The sequence below is a fragment of the Quercus robur genome, chromosome 8 (assembly GCF_932294415.1).
Source record: "Quercus robur chromosome 8, dhQueRobu3.1, whole genome shotgun sequence".
Classification (NCBI taxonomy): domain Eukaryota; kingdom Viridiplantae; phylum Streptophyta; class Magnoliopsida; order Fagales; family Fagaceae; genus Quercus; species Quercus robur.
The window spans coordinates 56,615,806-56,631,034 of NC_065541.1; the positions used below are offsets into that span (position 1 = coordinate 56,615,806).

Sequence of the window (15,229 nt, forward strand, 5' to 3'; positions counted from 1 at the left end):
ATAGAAAGAAAAGAAAAGATACAAAAATCCTCACTACATCCCTCATGCACACTCCCCCTATCTCCTATACTAACCCTCCCCCTATGAGTATGACTACTCTCATCTCAAAACTATTCCCCCTTTTTGTGACGAGTGACAAAGGGCAAGTATATCAAGTAGACATCTTATCATCACTAGGCGAGCCATCTTCATCATCCTCATCAGCATCATCACTGTTGGAGCCATCATCACTCTCAGCCTCAGATGCCTCAAGAGAAGGAGAGGAAGCCACAGTGAAACCATCTATGACAGTCTATCGTTGCACGATACGACTAACATGGGTGTTCACCTAACACAACTCATCGCTGAGAGTGTCAAGGCGACCATCCATGCACACAAGCTGTGCCATGATGGCCTCAAGTGTCACTCCACCCGTTGAAGGCAAAAGAGCGGAGGTGGATGGAGTGGTAGAAGCTAAAGGAGCTACCGTCTCTGTTCGAGGCTACCTTGGTCAAAGCTATGCTACACTCCGTTGAATGGTAACTGCATCAATGGCACACAAGAAAGTAAAGTGGGGAGACTCGAGATAGGAGACAGAAAAATGGCAAAGGAGCCACGTGATAGCCAAAGGAAAAATAAGCTTATCACGGGTCGTCGTATCCTTATAGACATCTATAAGGGAGAGTATAAAGTGAGAAGGAAAGTCAATAGAAAGATTCATAATGAGGGATAACAAAAGCGAGCACGAAGCTCTGTGATAGTGTTATAGTGTGACAAAGGATAAAGAATAAATGTCATCACCATATTAGAGTATGGCCCAAAGGCTATCAGTGAAGTGTGAAATGTCCATTTTTGCTCAAGGTCTGGATTGCATCCAACAAAGATTATAGGCCCCAAAAGTACCTCCTGCAAAGATAAGTTAGCACAAAAGATGGCCCATCACACACATTAAGTGCTTAAATTAATAAATGTCTGGAAACAAGAGAAACTTCTAGTGGTAAACAAGAGAAACGTCTAGCGGTAGATGTCTAGAAAATTAATAAATGTATTCGCATAGTAAAAATTATGCATTTCCTCCTTAATCGGTAAATATAAAAGTGGGCCCATTATAACAAGTACACAAGAGGAAAATGGTCAAGCAGTGAATATGATAAAGCTCCAGTGATAACATTTGATTAGTTAATAAATGTGTTTACATAATAAAAATCGTATATTTTCCTCATTATTATTAACTCAACATGATGGAAAACTTCCATAGTATCCAAGACATTATGACCTTCATTATAATAGGAATAAACAAGGATTACAGGCTTCATAATTACAAGTGAAAGAAGAAAAATTAGGATTGAATGAAGGGAGAGAAAGAGTGTCCATCTAGTGCAACAAATGTTTAAACAAGATCTCTATGTGCCATATTATGTCCATAATGATAAATATATGTGTATAGTAAGTAGTGGGAGTGACTTTATGGAAAGTATGAGTGAATATATGGAATAATTGAAGAGAGATGGTGTGGTGTTTACCCATTTTCGGGTATGGTGTAAAAAGGGGCTATTTATGACTATTTTAAGGTGCTAGGATTTTTTGAGGAGATGAAATGGGATATTTATGGGTAAGTATCCATGAGTATTTATGGATCAAAATTTGATTTATGAACTAAATGACTAATTTATAAGCTGAAAATAACATGATGGGTGAGGAATTTTATGATAAGATATTGTTGTCTTTATGAGTTGATGGTAGTTCCTTTTATAGTGAAGCTTAAGGGATTGATTAGCAAAATTTAGAAGGGACCAGGTCTGATAGTAGCAGAATCCTACAATATCTCATTTGAGATTTGGCCCAAAATGGTGAGACTTGCTTTTAAAGCGTTTTGCTTCTTTGGGTAGTTTCAGCTGGAGGCTAAGATGCTCCTAATCTAGGCATTAAATGCTGGGATTTGGAGGTTAATTTCGTCCAATGGGATTAGAGCATGTATTAGGACTAGAGATCTTGCTTGCTGCAACTAGAATTAGAGCTCAAGAGGGCTGGTTGACACTCCAAGCCAAGTGTCAACCATTGATGCCTTTGCTGGGAGCTTCTGCTAGACACTCTCTTATGCCCTCCAAACCACTTTTCCCTAATTTCCCCCTTTTTGGATTTATGGACTTGGTTCATGAATCAATCACATACAATTTTAGTAAGGAAATAAACTATTTAGTTGAGAATTTCATGAGCTTGGAGGTCTTGGTTATGGCTTCCTTTCCCCTTTGACCAAAACTTGGAGAGGGGGTAGAAAATGAGATCACCTTAGCTCTTATATGTCAGCCCCTAGCCCTTGAGTCTTGTCATAATCAATAGGCTTCAGTTGATGAAATTAAGAAGTAGCTAGCCCCAGCTGTCTCAATTGCTAGAGTACTTCCGCTAGATACTTTCGTTGGGTACTTCCGCTGGGACATGTTTTAGTGATTCTCTTCACTTGGGCTTGCATTCCGCTCCTTGAGTCCTAAAAAATGGACAAGGTTACTATGTGTTGCCATAGATTTTCATCCCACATGAGCTTTGGTTGTTAGTAAAATTGAATACGCTTCAAGGCTTCAATACTCATAATCGGTTTTGGATATTAATTCCCATGGGCTTTAAATAATAGTCTATATAGTTTAATATTTGATATCAATTTGATTACTTTAAAATACTTAATGGATAATATTCGCCATATTCTCATGGGTTTTTAATAGATAATAATAAAGGGCTTGTAGGATGAATAATTACCATGAGTTTTGGAAATAAATGTTATGAATGTTGTGATATAAGATAAATAGTGACCATGAGTTCTTATATAAATTCCATGGGTTTATAATTTGGTATGAAATAAATAAATATTATGGGTTTAAGATAAATAATCATAACTTTCCACGGGCTTTTTGATAAGATGATTGCCATGGGTTTTGAGAATAGATAATTGTCATAGATTCCATGAGTTTTTAATATTATATTAATAGATTTAAGAACTTGAAGCATTTTTCATCATTGGACTTTAAGTGAAATACTTATGATATAGTATTTTGCCAAATATTGATAATTTTGAACTTTTCACTAAATAGTGCCAAGTAGCTAACTCGGGCTTTTAATAGTGCCAACGTAAATTGAGTTTTTGATATTGCCAATAAGAATTGAGCTTTTAATATTGCCAATGAGAATTGAGCTTTTAATATTGCCAATGAGAATTGAGCTTTTGATATTGTCAATGTGAATTAGACTTTTAATATTGCCAATAAGAATCAAGTTTTGATATTGCTAATGTGAATTAGGATTTTAATATTGCCAATTAGAATTGGGTTTTTGATATTGCTAATGAGAATTGAGATTTTAATGTTGCCAATGAAAATTGGACTTTAAATGTTGCCAATGAAAATTGAGCTTTTGATATATTGTCAATGTAAATTGAGCTTTTGATAAATAATTTGCCATAAGCTTGAACCATGGGCTTTGATTATGGGATTTGAATTCCATTGATAAATTGCTATAGGTTTAAACCATGGGTTTCGATTATGGATTTGAATTAAATTGATAAAATTATTTTGTCATGGATTTGAATAATGGGCTTTTGAAATATTGCCAAGTATAAGTAGTAGTCTTGGGCTTTAAAAAGAATAGGATGAGTGCATTAGGCTCGTAGGGCCGGTTTTCATATTATCTAAATAATGATAATGAAATTGGATAAGACATAAGTTTTTTAGGCTTTTTTGTGATAGTTTATATCATGCCCAATTTAGATAATGAGATATGAAATATTTGTAAGCCAATGGGATGAGAAATGTTCATGGAGGCCCAAAATAATTTATGAGCAATATTTTGATATTTTTTGGTGAATAAATAAATATGATTAAATAAGATTGAGGCATGTGGCATGAATGAAAAAATTGTACCTCAACAAAAAGTAAATAAAGAGAACCAAAAATAAATAAATAAATCAACAATGAAAAAAAGGGGGGGGGGCTCACAGGTTTGGTTATTGCTCAGCACCACTTAAACCATGGTTTTGTATTATGGCGTGGAACCAGTTGGCCACTAATGAGACATGTCGCTACTTGAGCCCAAAAAAAATGACACAAGCCATGGACCGAAAGGGGCTGGGTACCCCCAGAAAAAAAAAAAAAAAAAAAAAAAAAAAAAAAAAAAAAAAGCGTTATAAACAATATTAGAGGGACCAGTTAGGTTGACAATATATTAGTAGCCCTAATGGAAAAATCTAAAACTTCCTTCATAATTCAGGTTGGCTATTGATTATTGCTTCTACTACCATCTTAGACTTGACATCAAGTTGCATGTAAATAACATTACTGAATAGCTCGTCTCTTCTCAAAGCCAAAATTTTGTCGATTCAGGGAGAGTTGAAGTTGATTTAATTGTACTTGAGCTTTAATGGTTCTCCAGTCTGCTCCCAAGCAAGCCTACCCTCTCAAACATGCTGCATCAACATAAATTTTGACATCATGGAGAGTGGAGAGTGGAGATCTAGATCCATCATACAATACATGCACTGACACACGTCAAGGCTATGTGACAAAATTAAATTGTGATTGGTGAAACATCATTTTATATAGAAACGAGTGATGAAGGAATCTGTTGCAACATAGAAACGAGGTCAGGATTTTTTTTTGGGCTATAAAGCTAGATATGGGTCCCGAATTATCAATGATGCGGTTGGCTTTCTTGAAGAGTTTTGTCTCATAAATAAGAAGTGGGTCTGTAAACCACACCATCAAATAAGTGTTGAAAATATATCAAAAAATAAAGTTTGATTTAATAAAATAATATCTCAAATAATTAGCAAAAAGTTTAGAATAATCTCAACCTCATAGTGACAATGCTATTGAATAATGTTGCGGTAAATGTTGATTCGTGCTACCAGAATAAAATTCGGTGCAAACGACTTTCTTGACCAAAGTCACCGAACAACTCCCCCATAATTCGACTATAGCATCAACTTTCATGATAGACGCACTTTTACTCACAAATGTTTAAGACAACCTTCTAAGTTCTAATGCCTTGCCTTTTCTTTAATCAAATAAATATAAATAGTAGAAAAAGAAATATTTGGGGAGAGAAAGAGAACAAAAACTGTATGCCTAGAAATGGAGAGCAAAAGAAGAAAAAAATCTAATACAACAAACTATTACATAACTACTTTGTCACAATTGTGATGCAATAGAATGTGAATGGTAAAGAAAAAATTGTCAATCCATATATAAGTGATAGACAATCATTCATAGTTTGACACGTTAAAAATTTGTGGAATAGTTTGTGGTCCTAGAGCCACTCATAAAAGAAATCTAACAAGAAAGTGTATTCTAATGAGGGTATTATATAAGCCACTAATAACAATAATAGTCATTGGTTAGTATTACCCATAAATAACCAACCATTAATTTACTTAGAAATACCCAATGGCTAGAAAAGTGAATATATATAAATATAAAAGTTGATCATGATTGAGAGTCGACTAAGCTGCACTTATTAATTACAATGAAAATGAGGGGTAATCTGGACCACTTCTTGATTAGGCGGATTTGAAAATTGCAACCCCCTGGGACTTGGAGCATCTCCATATATTCAAGTGGTTGCAATTTCTTGCTTCTTATTTTGATCAAAAAAATAAGAAGCAAGAAATTGCAACCACTTGAATAAATGGAGATTGCAGATTGATCGTGGAGCCATAGTTTTGAAACCCGGACCGGACCGTACGGTCCGACCGGAAAACCCTCAAACCGCTCATTTTTACGGTTCTTTAAGCTTCAAGAACCGTTCTATAGAAAAAAACAGGGAACCGTGCGAACCGCGGTCAGACCTCACGGTTCTGAGAACCGTGAACGGTTCTCGCGGTTCTCACGGTTCCTTTTTTTTTTTCATCAAATACCAGCTGAAATGCACTTTGGACTTTTTTCAGATCTGGAACCAGTGAGGGAAAAAAAAACAAACTGAGAAGAATAAGATTACAAAGTACGGACTATGCAAAGTTGAAGCAGTAAGCTAGCAACCCAGCACAGATCGTCAGTTACGGCCTTCATCTTCGTCTTCAGCTTCTATTTCTTCTTCTTTCTTCTTTTTCTCCTTCTTCTCTTTCTTCTTTCCGTCTCCACTTCTGTGGTTTCTGAGTTTCTCACACTTCTCTCTGTTTTACTTTTTGCTGCAAAGAGAGAAAAACTAAAGGATCGGACTAAAGGATAAAAGGAAAAAACTGAAGTGTAAATTAGTGAGGTTAGGTGAGGTAGGTGTGATATTTAATTGGGAGTGTATTTATTAATTAATATTTTTATTTCTTTGTACTTCTTAGACCTAGATACCCACGTTACTTTACAGCTCATATGTTTGCATGCTAATCCTAGAAAACCACAACACTGGCACCAGATTTGAACCGAAAAAGAAAAAAAACAAATGGACTAATTATATAAGTACCAAATATATAAATATAATAATAAACCAACCTCACTACAATTTTATTAAGTGTCCTTCTAATATCTATATTATTACAATATTACTATCACGAATTTAACTAAACAACATATAAATAAATAAAGAAATATTATATCTATGTGTGTTTAGGATATAATATTTTTTATTTGTTTTGTGAAAATTATGATATGAAAAAATACATTTAAAAGATAGATTTTTATATTTAATTGGGTTATTTAATTTAATTTTTCCATTTATACTAATTTAATATATTTATTTATATTTAAATAATTATTAAATTAATTATGACGTCATCACGGTTCGACCCCGGTTCAACCTCGGTTCGACCTTAAAAACCTTGAACCTCTCCCTTTTACGGTTCAATAAACGGTCCGGGTCTGAAAACCTTGCGTGGAGCACGGCAAGGCCGACCTTTTCTTCTCTTTGAGATTCAACTATCTTCTCATTTGAAAAGATTGATTGTGAACCTTGAACTATTTAATTGTTTGAAAAGATATTGTTGAGCACTAAATTATAAAAGAACCTAACTTAAAGGGGGGAAAAAAGAACCCAAGTAAGCCTTACCAAAAAAAGGAAAAAAAAAAAAAAAAAAAAAACCCAAGTAAGCTGAGGTGAAACTAGTCTCATAATTTTTATTACAAACTAGTTGTAATTAAATCTTAAGAATGTAAACACATGCAATACAATATTTAAATTTTCAAAATATATAGCTATGCTAATATTTACTGTAAGAGTCGTAATTATTGACTACAATCAAATTTGTAACCAAACTTTCTCCTCGCAAAATAGGAAAGAAATAAGGAACATCACGTTGGTAGTCTCTTTCTTCCAAACACTTCTTTGGGAGACCGCCACCATCAAATAAGTGTTGAAAATATATCAATAAATAAAGTTTGATTTAATAAAATAATATCTCAAATAATTAGCAAAAAATTTAGAATAATCTCAACCTCATTGTGACAATGCTATTGAATCATGTTGCGGAAGTATTATCCCTAAATGTTGATTTGTGCCACCAGAACAAAATTCGGTGTAAATGACTTTCTTGACCAAACAACTCCCCATAATTTGACTATAGCATCGACTTTCGTGATAGATGTACTATTACTCACAAATGTTTAAGACAACCTTCTAAGTTCTAATGCCTTGCCTTTTCTTTAATCAAATAAACATAAATGGTAGAAAAAGAAATATTTGGGGAGAGAAAGAGAACAAAAACTGTATGTCTAGAAATGGAGAGCAAAAGAAGAAAAAAATCTAATACAACAAACTATCACATAACTTCTTTGTCACAATTGTGATGCAGTAGAATGTGAATAATAAAGAAAAATATGGTGGATCCATATAAAAGTAATAAACAATCATTCATAGTCTGACACGTTAAAAATTTGTGGAATAGTTTGTGGCCCTAGAGCCACTCATGAAAGAAATCTAACAAGAAAGTGTATTCTGATGAGGGTATTATATAAGCCACTAATAACAATAATAGTCCATGGTTAGTATTACCCATAAATAACCAACCATTAATTTACTTAGAAATACCCAATGGCGAGAAAAGTGAATATATATATATATATATACACATATATATAAAAGTTGATCATGATTGAGAGATGACTAAGCTGCACTTATTAATTACAATGAAAATGAGGGGGTAATTTGGACCACTTCTTGATTAGGCGAATTTGAAAATTGCAACCCCCCGAGACTTGGAGCATCTCCATTTATTCAAGTGTGTTAGGACATGTGATTTGATGTTAGGAACATATGTAAATTTAGAATTGACTAATCCTTTGACAAAACGCACTTTACTTGTAATTGAGTAGATCCAAGATGTGTTTAATGCTTCAAGGAACAAGGTTTCAAGTTCAAGTGTTAAAGTCATGCGAGTCTATCCAAGAAACAAATGAAGAATGCTTGATTTTAAAACTCGACAGCTAGCATTTATCGAGGTTTAAAAAACTGCTGAAGCCCAAAACTCGATAGCTAGCTCGATAGATACCCTATCTGTCGAGGTTTATGAAAAACAAACTTTCAGTTTTGTTTTGCATCACATCTGTGTGTATATGTTTGGGCTTTCTTTTTTCACAACCCTAAACATATATAAGGATTATTTTAAGGATCGTCAAAGGTTGCGCAAGTGTGAAGCAAAGTGGTGTTCATGCAAATTGTGATCGGAGATAGAATTTTCCCTAGATTATCTTTCTCTTGAAGAAGTTGTTGTGTTTGTACACCTTAGGGTTTTGTGACCAAGAAACTTAAAGAAGCTGTTGTGTTTGTACACCCTATTTGTCATGATCTTTATCATGTGATGAATTGAAGAACTTTGCAGCCAACATCTTTCTCAAGTTGGTGATTAATTCGCGTACTGGGATCCGCGCATATATTGGCTAGTCACGTATTAGGAGCCGTGCATTGAAAGGAGAGATTGTTACTATAGAACAAGTCCAATTGGGTATTGGGATAAGGGTTCAACTGTAGGTTGGTATAAGGTACTAGAATTCCTTTACTTGTAACCATTTGTTTTGATAATAGTGGATTCTCGGGAGTGGTGACTTCAAAATCACCCAGTAGAGTTTTTACTGTGTAGGTTTTCCCCATTCGTAAACAAATCACTGTGTTAATTTAATTTTCGCTACACTTTAGTTAATTGGTGATTTGTTTGTGCTACCACACATTTTGCATGTTAATTGAATTAATTAATTAACTTGGCTAAATCAATTGGTTAATTTATCACAAGGAGTCAATGCATTCTTGGCCTATCAAAGTGGTTGCAATTTCTTAATCGTGGAGCACGGCAAGGCTGACCTTTTCTTCTCTTTGAGATTCAACTATCTTCTCATTTGAAAAGATTGATTGTGAACCTTGAACTATTTAATTGTTTGAATAGATATTGTTGAGCAATAAATTATAAAAGAACCTAACTTAAAGGGGGAAAAAAGAACCCAAGTAAGCCTTATCAAAAAAATAAGAAAAAAAAAAACCCAAGTAAGCCAAGGTGAAACTAGTCTCACAATTTTCATTACAAACTAGTTGTAATTAAATCTTAAGAATATAAAAAACATGCAATACAATATTTAAATTTTCAAAATATATAGCTATGCAAATATTTATTGTAAGAGTCGTAATTATTGACTACAATCAAATTTGTAACCAAACTTTCTCCTTGCAAAATAGGAAAGAAATAAAGAACATCATGTTGGTAGCCTCTTTCTTCCAAACACTTCTTTGGGTTCTTCACTAGAACATTGCTACGTAAGACAGAGAGTAGAGAAAAGACAAATGAGAAAGAAGCAAAGAAAAGGCAATAAATGAGAGGAAGAAGAGTAAAAAGTAAAGTAGTAGTACCTGACAATATGACATGGATAGGAGAAACAAGTAAAAGAGAAAAGTTAAAAAAGCAAATGCAGCATAACATTGTTCCACTCGAAATTCAAGTTTTGGCAGGAATTGGCCAAAACAGTTCGGAATGGCTGGAATGCACCGAAATTCACTGGAATTGAAGCAGAGGTGGAACAAGGGGGTTTAGTGTGCCAGTTTCATGACTGGAATGGAATATTTCGCTTGTTCTAGTTGGAACGGAACGAAATTCACAACAATGATAAATACTGAAAAAAACGTCTAAAAATCCTAATTCGCACTAATTATGCGATTAGGTGACAAAATACTAAAATTTACCAAAAATGACAAAATTGAGTTAAATGCAAAATCATAAACTACTGACCTTAAGGGTCGTCTCAAAATAGACAGGGCCTTATTCTGACTTTTAAACTAAAAGTTATTAAGAAAAAACAAATATTACTATAAATAGCCAAAACACTATTTTCGAGGCCTTAATGAAAGAATTTGCCTTAATTTTGGCGACATGTATGGCATCATGAATCTAGATTAGAATGTCGTTTCCCTTCAACTTGCCACATTTAATACAATTTCGACACTGTCATCTCGATAGCCCATACTTTTTGTCCTTCAATTTGTTGTAGGTACCAACAGGAAATCTCTCCTTTCTAAGATAGACCAACACTAAATCACCAACATTGAAGATCTTCTCACACCTCTTCTTATCAACAACTTCTTTGTACTTAGCATTAATTTGTAGCTTCAAGTTTCTACCTCACCTCCTCTTGCATGGCTTGAATACGGTCAGCCATATTCTCTACTGCTTGACTCACTCCTGGAAGCGCAAGTAAAGGTACCAAGTTCAAAGTGTGTTTTGTGGGCACGCAATAGACAGTGGCAAATGGAGATTTATCAATTCTTCTGTTGACTGAACTGTTGTAAGCAAACTCTGCTTAGGACATTGCAAGATCCTACTACTTGGGCTTCTCGCCTGAGATACATAGGATCAGATTCCCTAAAGTGCAATTAACCACTTCTATCTAGTCGTCAGTTTAAGGATGACTGGTGCTGCTACAATTCAAGGAAGTGTTAAAACACTTCCACAAAGTCCGCCAGAAGTAACTAATGAACTTGGTATCTCGGTCAGAGGTGATGGACTTTGGCACTCCATGCAAACACACAACTTCTTTAAAGAATAGATTGGCCACTCGAGTAGCATCTAAAGTCTTCTTGATGAGCTTTCATTGAAATTTTGGAATGGGTTTTCACTTAAATGTGTTTAAATCCTCATACATTGTATTACATTAACATTATAATGATATTGTCATGCATTTAGATGTGTGCTATATGTTTGTGTGCTGATACGTTTGGATTGGGCTGAGCCCATGAGGCAATTTCTTTTGCATGTCACATGTTCATGCATTTTCCATGCATACGTACTTCTTTTCAATATACTTGATATATTTGAAACTGCTTGGGACTTTTCTGATTGTCATTCATTCTCTCCCTCTCTGTTAGTTTACGTTAGTCGTGTCTACGGCACCTAAGCGTAAATCCACTCCAACTCGAAATCCTCTTTATTCCGGTGCTTCTTCTTCGTCTGATCTTACTCTATCTCATATTCGGTTTCGTGATGATGATGCCTTTAAGGCATTTTCGGAGAATTTTTCTAGATGAGGCATTCATTCAAAACGCCAAGTCATTTTTAGAGACTTTGCTGACACCGACCTTCCCTCTGTCATTCACAGTAGGGGATGGGAGTCACAATGTGACGTCCCGGTCACCTATCCTCTCGTGCTTATCTAGGAGTTCTACTCCAACATGAACGGGATTGATCGGTCAGTACCTCTTTTCTTCACTCGTGTTCGAGGTACGCGCATTCCTATCACACCCCAGCTGGTTACGGATGTGCTTCGGGTCCCTAGGATAGAGTTTCCTGACTATCCTATTTGTGAGCATCTGAGGACTGTGTCCAGGGATGAGCTCATGTCTGCTTTTTATGAGCGCCCTACTGCTTGGGGTAAGCGTCTTTTTACACCATGTCGACCTTTTGCTAAAGGTCCTAGATTCATGAACATAGTGATGACTTTTGTTTTGCATCCACTCTCTCACTATAACTCCGTCACAAAGCCTCGTGCTTGATTTTTTTTTTTTTTATCACTTCTTGAGCATCTTACCATAGATTTCCCTTCTTATTTCATTTTGTCTATTATAGATGTTCATCTAGATTCGGCGTCCCGTGATAAGCTCATCTTTCCTTCCGCTATCACAAGGATCTTACGCCATTTTTCCACGCCATTTTTCCGTTCCTTTTCCCTCTTACAACCATTTTAACGTCATGTGTGCCATAGATTCCGCTACCATTAAATGTAGCGAGGTCCAGCTTCGGTCGCGGCAGTCAGATTCAGTAGCTCTTTCCTCACATTTAGCTCCATCCCGTTCTGCTCCATCCATATCGGCTCCTCCTTCTTCTTTGGGCGATGTGTCTTTAGGAGATATCATGGCGCAGTTGCAGCGCATATATGCTTGCCTAGATACATTCTCTACGGAATTGTATCAGGTGAACATTCGTGTCGGTCGTATTGCACGACGACAGGCGTCCATGGGTGGTTTTGCTCCTGAGGCTACTCCTTCACCACCTTCTCCGGTGGTTTCTGATTCTGAGAATGAGGATGATGATGATGGTGATGATGATGATGCTTCGAATGATGCTGATGGAGATGCTAGCTCTACCGATGAGATGTCTACTTGACACTCTTACCCTTTGTCATTCGTGACAAAAAGGGGGAGTAGTTTTGGTATGAGAGTAGTCTATCTTAGGGGGAGAATTAGTATAGGACCATTTTGTTAGGGGGAGTGTTAATACATTTTGAGGGATGTAGTAAGGATAATATGTATCTTTTCTTTTCTTTTCTTTTCTTTCTTTTTAGATGCATTATTCTTGTACATGAGGTCTTGTGACCATTTATAGACATACATTGTACTTATCTCTTTTTTTATATTGATGTGTGTTTTTCTTTCACCTACCCCTTCATGTGTTGTTTCTTTTCTCCCTTTATACACATGTTTCTTATACTTGTATACAATCTATTACTTTTGTTTCACACAAAGATGCATTGATGGGTTTTGTTTAAAGTGTTTCAGAAATACAGGTTGTCAAAGTTTACTTGCCATAAACTCTCTTCTTGCAAAGTTTTTCAAGAGTTTGTGTTATGATAGATTTTATTGTATTCAACAAGTAAATATGAGTTGAGTGATTTATGACTTCTCTCATATGTTCATTTGTTTGTTGTGGTTTTGTCACAGATTGCCAAAGGGGGAGATTGTTAGGACACAGGTGTTTCACATGTTAAGAACATATGTCATGATTTTATGTAATTGGCTTATCCTTTGACAAAATGCACTTTACTTGTATTTGGGTAGATTTAGGATGTCTTTAAATACTTCAAGAAATCTTGTTTCAAGATCAAGTGTTAAAGCCTTCAAGTCTGTCCAAGAAAACAAGTTCAGAGTGCAAAATCATTAAAACTCGACAGCTGCATCTATCGAGCTTAAGGAAGCTATTCTACATTCTCGACAGCTGCTCGATACCTGCTATTTGTCGAGATTTAAGATTCTCAGAATTCCAATCTGATTTTCTTGGGATCCGTGAATGTGTCTTTGGGCTTTCTTTTCTCCACCCTAGACATATAAAAGGATCAGTTTAAGGGCCGTCAAAGAGTTCACAAGTTGCACAAGTTTTGAGCAAACTTTGTTCAAGCAAATTGTGACCGAAGACGAAGTTCTTGACCTAGTTCATCTCTTTCTCTTGAAGAAGTTGTTGTGTATGTGCACTATAGGGTTTTGTGACCAAGCATCTTCTTGATCTTCATCATGTGGATGAACTGAAGAACTTTGCAACCAACAACCTTCTTAGTTGGTGATTGAAGTCGCGTACTGGGATTCGCGCAATTGGTTAGTCACGTACTGGGAGTCGTGCATCTAAAAGGGAAACTGTTACTATAGAACAAGTCCAATTGGGTATTGGGGTAAGGTTTCAATTGTAAGTTGGTAAGGTACTTGGATTCCTTTACTTGTAATCGCTTGTTGTGATAATAGTAGAGTTTCGGGAGTGGTGACCTAAAAATCACCCGGTGGGGTTTTTGCCGTTAGGTTTTCCCCATTCGTAAACAAATCACCATGTTATTTATTTTCCGCTGCATATTTAGTTTGTTAGTGATTTGTTTGTGCTACCATGCGTTTGCGTGATAAATTAATTAATTAATTAATTAATTTTTATCACAAAGGGTCATTCAGTTTGTGACTTATCAATTCACACTGCACTGTAGCTCATTCACCTAGTCACACTATAGCTCATATATATATATATATATATATTTATAATTAAAAAAAGGCAAAAATACTACTTTCGTCCCTACATTTTCACCCAATTTTCACTTTGGTCCTTACTTTTTTATTTTACCATTTTTAGTCCCTAAAATGAAAAATATGTTTTATTTTACTCCTTACCATCATCTCACTAATAGAAATTATCTACGTGACAAACGGAGTGCACTATTGGTATATTAAAAGCTAACATGGCCATTAAAATAATAATAATAAATTTTATTTGGCATTAAAAAAAATACCACGTCAACATCGATCTAAAAAAAAATTATTTATCAATTTTAACTAAATTAAAAATAAACAATAGAATTAAAAACCAAAAATTATATAAATTAAAATCTAATTGTATCTTGAACAAAAACACCAAGAACACAGATTTAAATACAAGAAAAACATATTCCTTTTCAGTCTCCTTTTCATTAAACCCACACAATCTCATCCTCTCTCAATCTCTCTTTTCCTCTCTCACATAGCCCGATCCCCTCTCTCACATAGCTCGATCCCAACCATCTTATTTTCCTCTCTCACTCTCACCGAGCCAATCCCAACCATGGCCAAAAGTCAATCACCTTCTCTACCTCGTCCTCTCAAACCCACATCCTAGGCAAACACGAGCAAGAAGAAAGCAGTGGTGGCTAAGAGAGGAGGTGGTTTTGTTGTCAGGTGAGGTTGATTTCGTTTAGGTTTGATAGTTTCGAATCTGAGGTTGGAGGTGATTTGGTTTCAGCTCTAAGGTTTGGATATGAGGTTTGTCTTTAGTTTCCCATAAAGTATAAGAAAATTTGGGTCTTGAGTTTTGTGTTTGGGGGCCAAAAATCTGGGTTTGATTTTTGTGTTTGATGTTTTGGTGGTGTGGGGGTTTGAAATATAGGTTCGAATCTAGGTTTGAATTTAATTTTTTGAATCTAGGTTTGAATTTAATTTTTTGGGTTTTAAATTTGCTGGGTTTGTGTTTTTGTTCAAATGTTTAATGTGTTCAAGTTTAATTTATCAATTTTATCTGGGTTTGTCAAGAATGTTGGAATGAATTCTAATTCTGGGTTTCGACTCTAAGGTTCAAATTTTTTGG

The 15,229-nt window shown here is 35.3% G+C and overlaps 1 protein-coding gene and 1 long non-coding RNA gene across 2 annotated transcripts in view; both read left to right on the forward strand.

The window, feature by feature from the left end:
* Positions 1-15,229, forward strand: part of LOC126697188 (stemmadenine O-acetyltransferase-like) — a 63,707-nt gene that overhangs the window by 18,591 nt on the left and 29,887 nt on the right. The window lies entirely within an intron of this gene.
* LOC126697191 (uncharacterized) lies at positions 5,504-6,280 on the forward strand. The gene is made up of 2 exons (XR_007646162.1): positions 5,504-5,581; positions 5,656-6,280. It is a non-coding gene; the product is annotated as an uncharacterized LOC126697191 (long non-coding RNA).